The following is an 8,495-nucleotide window of genomic DNA, read 5'->3' on the forward strand; positions in this document are numbered from 1 at the left end:
GACAAGGAGAGGGGGGCGACGCCCCCCCTTTCCTTCCTCTCTCCCTCCTCTTTCCCCCTCCACTCCTAATCCAACAAGGAAAAGGGAGGGAGTCCTACTCCCGATGGGAGTAGGACTCTTCCTGGCGCGGCCCTCCTGGCCGGCCACACCTCCCCCCTTGCTCCTTTATATACGGGGGCAAGGGGGGCACCCTAGAGACACAACAACTAGTCGTTTGATCTTTTAGCCGTGTGCGGTGCCCCCTCCACCATAGTCCACCTCGATAATACTGTAGCGGTGCTTAGGCGAAGCCCTGCGTCGGTAGAACATCATCATCGTCACCACGCCGTCATGCTGACGAAACTCTCCCTCAACACTCGGCTGGATCGGAGTTCGAGGGACGTCATCGGGCTGAACATGTGCTGAACTCGGAGGTGCCGTGCGTTCGGTACTTGATCGGTCGGATCATGAAGACGTATGACTACATCAAGTGCGCTGTGCTAACGCTTCCGCTTTCGGTCTACGAGGGTACATGGACAACACTTTCCCCTCTCATTGCTATGCATCACCATGATCTTGCGTGTGCGTAGGAAAATTTTGAAATTACTACGTTCCCCAACAGTGGCATCCGAGCCAGGTTTTATGCGTTGATGTTATATGCACGAGTAGAACACAAGTGAGTTGTGGGCGATACAAGTCATACTGCTTACCGGCATGTCATACTTTGGTTCAGCGGTATTGTTGGATGAAGCGGCCCGGACCGACATTACGCGTACGCTTACGCGAGACTGGTTCTATCGACGTGCTTTGCACACAAGTGGCTGGCGACTGTCAGTTTTTCCAACTTTAGTTGAACTGAGTGTGGCTACGCCCGGTCCTTGAGAAGGTTAAAACAACACTAACTTGACGAACTATCGTTGTGGTTTTGATGCGTAGGTAAGAACGGTTCTTGCTCAGCCCGTAGCAGCCACGTAAAACTTGCAACAACAAAGTAGAGGACGTCTAACTTGTTTTTGCAGGGCATGTTGTGATGTGATATGGTCAAGACATGATGCTATATTTTATTGTATGAGATGATCATGTTTTGTAACCGAGTTATCGGCAACTGGCAGGAGCCATATGGTTGTCGCTTTATTGTATGCAATGCTATCACCCTGTAATTGCTTTACTTTATCACTAAGCGGTAGCGATAGTCGTAGAAGCAATAGTTGGCGAGACGACAACGATGCTACGATGGAGATCAAGGTGTCGCGCCGGTGACGATGGTGATCATGACGGTGCTTCGGAGATGGAGATCACAAGCACAAGATGATGATGACCATATCATATCACTTATATTGATTGCATGTGATGTTTATCTTTTATGCATCTTATTTTGCTTTGATTGACGGTAGCATTATAAGATGATCTCTCACTAAATTTCAAGAAAAAATGTTCTCCCTGAGTATGCACCGTTGCCAAAGTTCGTCGTGCCCAGACACCACGTGATGATCGGGTGTGATAAGCTCTACGTCCGTCTACAACGGGTGCAAGTCAGTTTTGCACACGCAGAATACTCAGGTTAAACTTGACGAGCCTAGCATATGCAGATATGGCCTCGGAACACTGAGACCGAAAGGTCGAGCGTGAATCATATAGTAGATATGATCAACATAGTGATGTTCACCATTGAAAACTACTCCATTTCACGTGATGATCGGTTATGGTTTAGTTGATTTGGATCACGTGATCACTTAGATGATTAGAGGGATGTCTATTTAAGTGGGAGTTCTTAAGTAATATGATTAATTGAACTTTAATTTATCATGAGCTTAGTCCTGGTAGTATTAGCATATCTATGTTGTAGATCAATTGCTCGCATTTAGCTCCCCTGTTTTATTTTTGATATGTTCCTAGAGAAAACTAAGTTGAAAGATGTTAGTAGCAATGATAGGATTGGATCCGTGATCTGAGGATTATCCTTATTGCTGCACAGAAGAATTATGTCCTTGATGCACCGCTAAGTGACAGACCGATTGCAGGAGCAAATACAGACGTTATGAACGTTTGGCAAGCTCGATATGATGACTACTTGATAGTTTAGTGCACCATGCTTTAGGCCTTAGAATCGGGGCTTCAAAGACGTTTTTGAAATGCCACGGAACATATGAGATGTTATAAGAGTTGAAATTGATATTTCATACTCATGCCCGTGTCAAGAGGTATGAGACCTCTGACATTACTTTGCCTACAAGATGGAGGAGAATAGCTCAACCAGTGAGCATGTGCTCAGATTGTCTGAGTACTACAATCGCTTGAATCAAGTGGGAGTTAATCTTCCAAATAAGATAGTGATTGACAGAGTTCTCTAGTCACTATCACCAAGTTACTAGAACTTCGTGATGAACTATAATATGCAAGGGATAACGGAAATGATTCCCAAGCTCTTCGTGATGCTGAAATCGACGAAGGTAGAAATCAAGAAAAGCATCAAGTGTTGATGGTTGACAAGACCGCTAGTTTCAGGAAAAGGGTAAAGGGAAGAAGGGGAACTTCAAGAAGAACGGCAAGCAAGTTGCTACTCAAGTGAAGAAGCTCAAGTCTGGACCTAAGCCTAAGACTAAGTGCTTCTACTGCAAAGGGACTGGTCACTAGAAGCAGAACTACCCCAAGTATTTGGCGGATAAGAAGGATGTCAAAGTGAACAAAGGTATATTTGATATACATGTTATTGATGTGTACTTTACTGGTGTTTATAGCAACCCCTCGGTATTTGATACTAGTTCAAGTTTCTAAGATTAATAACTTGAAACGGGAGTTGCAGAATAAACAGAGACTAGTTGAGGGTAAGTGACGATGTGTGTTGAAAGTGGTTCCAAGATTGATATGATCATCATCGCACACTCCCTATACTTTCGGGATTAGTGTTGAACCTAAATAAGTGTTATTTGGTGTTTGCGTTGAGCATGAATATGATTTGATCATGTTTATTGCAATACGGTTATTCATTTAAGTTAGAGAATAATTGTTATTATGTTTACATGAATAAAACCTTCTATGGTCATACACCCAATGAAACCTTCTATGGTTTGTTGGATTTCGATCGTAGTGATACACATATTCATAATATTGAAGCCAAAAGATGCAAAGTTAATAATGATAGTGCAACTTATTTGTGGCACTGCCGTTTAGGTCATATTGGTGTAAAGCGCATGAAGAAACTCCATGCTGATGGGCTTTTGAAATCACTTGATTATGAATCACTTGATGCTTGCGAACCATGCCTCATGGGCAAGATGACTAAGACTCCGTTCTCTGAAACAATGGAGCAAGCAACTGAATTATTGGAAATAATACATACTGATGTATGTTGTCCGATGAGTGTTGAGGCTCGTGGCGGGTATCGTTATTTTCTGACCTTCACAAATGATTTGAGCAGATATGGGTATATCTACTTGATGAAACATAAGTCTGAAACATTTGAAAAGTTCAAAGAACTTCAGAGTGAAGTGGAAAATCACCGTGATAAAAAAATAAAGTTTCTACGATCTGATCGCAGAGACAAATATTTGAGTTACGAGTTTGCTCTTCAATTAAAACAATGTGGAATAGTTTCACAAATTCGTGCCACCTAGAACACCGCAACATAATGGTGTGTCCGAACGTCATAACCGTACTATTATTGGATATAGTGCAATCTATGATGTTTCTTACCGATTTACCACTATAGTTTTGGGGTTATGCATTAGAGATAGTTGCATTCATGTTAAAAAGGGCACCATCTAAATCCGTTGAGACGACACCATACGAACTGTGGTTTGGCAAGAAACCAAAGTTGTCATTTCTTAAAGTTCGGGGTTACGATGCTTATAAGAAAAAGTTTCATCCTGATAAGCTCAAACCCAAATCGGAGAAATGTGTCTTCATAGGATACCCAAAGGAGACAGTTGGGTACACCTTCTATCACAGATCCGAAGGCAAGATATTTGTTGCTGAGAATGGATCCCTTCTAGAGAAGGAGTTTCTCTCGAAAGAAGTGAGTGGGAGGAAAGTAGAACTTGATGAGGTAACTGTACCTGCTCTCTTATTGGAAAGTAGTTCATCACAGAAATCTGTTTCTGTGACTCCTACACCAATTAGTGAGGAAGCTAATGATGATGATCATGTAACTTCAGATCAAGTTACTACCGAACCTCGTAGGTCAACCAGACTGAGATCCGCACCAGAGTGGTAAGGTAATCATGTTCTGAAGGTCATGTTAATTGACCATGACAAACCTACGAACTATGAGGAAGCGATGATGAGCCCAGATTCCACGAAATGGCGTGAGGCCATGAAATCTGAGATGGGATCCATGTATGAGAACAAAGTGTGGACGTTGGTTGACTTGCCCGATGATCGGCAAGACATAGAAAATAAATGGATCTTCAAGAGGAAGACGGATGATGATAGTAGTGTTGAAGGAAATATGCCCTAGAGGCAATAATAAAGTTATTATATATTTCCTTATAATCATGATAAATGTTTATTATTCATGCTAGAATTGTATTAACCGGAAACAATAATACATGTGTGAATACATAGACAAACAGAGTGTCACTAGTATGCCTCTACTTGACTAGCTCGTTAATTGAAGATGGTTATGTTTCCTAACCATAGACATGTGTTGTCATTTGATTAATGGGATCACATCATTAGGAGAATGATGTGATTGACATGACCCATTCCATTAGCTTAGCACCCGATCGTTTAGTATGTTGTTATTGCTTTCTTCATGACTTATACATGTTCCTATGACTGAGATTATGCAACTCCCGTTTGCCGGAGGAACACTTTGTGTGCTACCAAACGTCACAACGTAACTGGGTGATTATAAAGGAGCTCTACAGGTGTCTCCAAAGGTACATGTTGGGTTGGCGTATTTTGAGATTAGGATCTGTCACTCCGATTGTCGGAAGAGGTATCTCTGGGCCCTCTCGGTAATACACATCACATAAGCCTTGCAAGCATTACAACTAATATGTTAGTTGTGAGATGATGTATTACGGAACGAGTAAAGAGACTTGCCGGTAACGAGATTGAACTAGGTATTGGATACCGACGATCGAATCTCGGGCAAGTAACATACCGATGACAAAGGGAACAACGTATGTTGTTATGCGGTCTGACCGATAAAGATCTTCGTAGAATATGTAGGAGCCAATATGGGCATCCAGGTCCCGCTATTGGTTATTGACCGGAGACGTGTCTCGGTCATGTCTACATTGTTCTCGAACCCGTAGGGTCCGCACGCTTAACGTTACGATGACAGTTATATTATGAGTTTATGATTTGATGTACCGAAGGTTGTTCGGAGTCCCGGATGTGATCACGGACATGACGAGGAGTCTCGAAATGTCGAGACATAAATATTGATATATTGGAAGCCTATGTTTGGATATCGGAAGTGTTCCGGGTAAAATCGGGATTTTACCGGAGTACCGGGAGGTTACCGGACCCCGGGAGCTATATGGCCTAGTGGGGCATGGGAAGAGTAAGATCGCACCCGAGTGGTACGTAATCCTGTTCTGGAAGTCATGCTACTAGATCATGATGAACCTACGAACTATGAAGAAGCGATGGTAGCCCAGATTCCGAAAAATGCTTAAGGCCATGAAATCTGAGATGGGATCCATGTATGAGAACAAAGTGTGGACTTTGGTTGACTTGCCCGTTGATCGGCAAGCAATTGAGAATAAATGGATCTTCAAGAAGAAGACTGACGCTGACGGTAATGTTACTGTCTATAAAGCTTGACTTGTTGCGAAAGGTTTTCGACAAGTTCAAGGGATTGACTATGATGAGACTTTCTCACCCGTAGCGATGCTTAAGTCTGTCCGAATCATGTTAGCGATTGCCGCATTTTATGATTATGAAATTTGGCAGATGGATGTCAAAACTGCATTCCTGAATGGATTTCTGGAAGAAGAGTTGTATATGATGCAACCGGAAGGTTTTGTCGATCCAAAGGGAGCTAACAAAGTGTGCAAGCTCCAGCGATCCATTTATGGACTGGTGCAAGCCTCTCGGAGTTGGAATAAACGCTTTGATAGTGTGATCAAAGCATTTGGTTTTATACAGACTTTCGGAGAAGCCTGTATTTACAAGAAAGTGAGTGGGAGCTCTGTAGCATTTCTGATATTATATGTGGATGACATATTGCTGATTGGAAATGATATAGAATTTCTGGATAGCATAAAGGGATACTTGAATAAAAGTTTTTCAATGAAAGACCTCGGTGAAGCTGCTTACATATTAGGCATTAAGATCTATAGAGATAGATCAAGACGCTTAATTGGACTTTCACAAAGCACATACCTTGACAAGATTTTGAAGAAATTCAAAATGGATCAAGCAAAGAAAGGATTCTTGCCTGTGTTACAAGGTGTGAAGTTGAGTAAGACTCAATGCCCGACCACTGCAGAAGATAGAGAGAATATGAAAGATGTTCCCTATGCATCAGCCATAGGCTCTATCATGTATGCAATGCTGTGTACCAGACCTGATGTGTGCCTTGCTATAAGTTTAGCAGGGAGGTACCAAAGTAATCCAGGAGTGGATCACTGGACAGCGGTCAAGAACATCCTGAAATACCTGAAAAGGACTAAGGATATGTTTCTCGTATATGGAGGTGACAAAGAGCTCACCGTAAAAGGTTACGTTGATGCAGCTTTGACACTGATCCGGACGATTCTAAATCGCAAACCGGATACGTGTTTACATTAAACGGTGGAGCTGTCAGTTGGTGCAGTTCTAAACAAAGCGTCGTAGCGGGATCTACATGTGAAGCGGAGTACATAGCTGCTTCGGAAGCAGCAAATGAAGGAGTCTGGATGAAGGAGTTCATATCCGATCTAGGTGTCATATACCTAATGCATCGGGTCCAATGAAAATCTTTTGTGACAATACTTGGTGCAATTGCCTTGGCCGGAATCCAGATTTCACAAAGAACCAAGCACATCAAGAGACGCTTCAACTCATCCGGGATCTAGTCCAGGTGGGAGACATAGAGATTTGCAAGATACATACGGATCTGAATGTTGCAGACCGTTGACTAAGCCTCTTCCGAGCAAAACATGATCAGCACCAAGGCTCCATGGGTGTTAGAATCATTACTGTGTAATCTAGATTATTGACTCTAGTGCAAGTGGGAGACTGAAGGAAATATGCCCTAGAGGCAATAATAAAGTTATTATTTATTTCCTTATATCATGATAAATGTTTATTATTCATGCTAGAATTGTATTAACCGGAAACATAATACATGTGTGAATACATAGACAAACAAAGTGTCACTAGTATGCCTCTACTTGACTAGCTCGTTAATCAAAGATGGTTATGTTTCCTAACCATGAACATATGAGTTGTTATTTGATTAACGAGGTCACATCATTAGTTGAATGATCTGATTGACATGACCCATTCCATTAGCTTAGCACCCGATCGTTTAGTATGTTGCTATTGCTTTCTCCATGACTTATACATGTTCCTATGACTATGAGATTATGCAACTCCCGTTTGCCGGAGGAACACTTTGGGTGCTACCAAACGTCACAACGTAACTGGGTGATTATAAAGGAGCATTACAGGTGTCTCCAAAGGTAGATGTTGGGTTGGCGTATTTCGAGATTAGGATTTGTCACTCCGATTGTCGGAGAGGTATCTCTGGGCCCTCTCGTAATGCACATCACATTAAGGCCTTGCAAGGCATTTACAACTAATATGTTAGTTGTGAGATGATTGTATACGAAAGAGTAAAGAGACTTGCCGGAACGAGATGAACTAGGTATTGGGAATACCGACGATCGATCTCAGGCAAGTAAAACATACGATGACAAAGGGAACAACGTATGTTGTTATGCGGTCTGACCGATAAAGATCTTCGTAGCATATGTAGGAGCCAGTATGGGCATCCAGGTCCCGCTATTGGTTATTGACCGGAGACGTGTCTCGGTCATGTCTACATTGTTCTCGAACCCGCAGGGTCCACACGCTTAAGGTTACGATGACAGTTATATTATGAGTTTATGCATTTTGATGTACCGAAGGTTGTTCGAGTCCCGGATGTGATCACGGACATGGACGAGGAGTCTCGAAATGGTCGGAGACGTAAATATTGATATATTGGAAAGCCTATGTTTGGATATCGGAAGTGTTCCGGGTGAATCGGGATTTTACCGGAGTACCGGGAGGGTTACCGGGAACCCCCGGGAGCTAAATGGGCCATGATGGGCCAGTGGAAAAGAGAAGAGGGGGCCCTACATGGGCTGTGCGCCTCCCCTTCCTATCCTATTAGGACTAGGAGAGGTGGCCGGCCCCTCTTCTCTTTTACCCCTCCGCGAATCCTATTCCAAACTAGGAATGGGGGGAATCTACTCCCAGAGGGAGTAGACTCTCCTTGGCGCGCCCCTCCTTGGCGGCCAGCCTTCCCCCTCTAGTCCTTTATATACGGAGGCAGAGGGCACCCCAGACACACAAGTTGATCCACGTGATCTAAT

This window comes from Triticum urartu, chromosome 4, assembly GCF_003073215.2.
Source record: "Triticum urartu cultivar G1812 chromosome 4, Tu2.1, whole genome shotgun sequence".
Classification (NCBI taxonomy): Eukaryota; Viridiplantae; Streptophyta; class Magnoliopsida; order Poales; family Poaceae; genus Triticum; species Triticum urartu.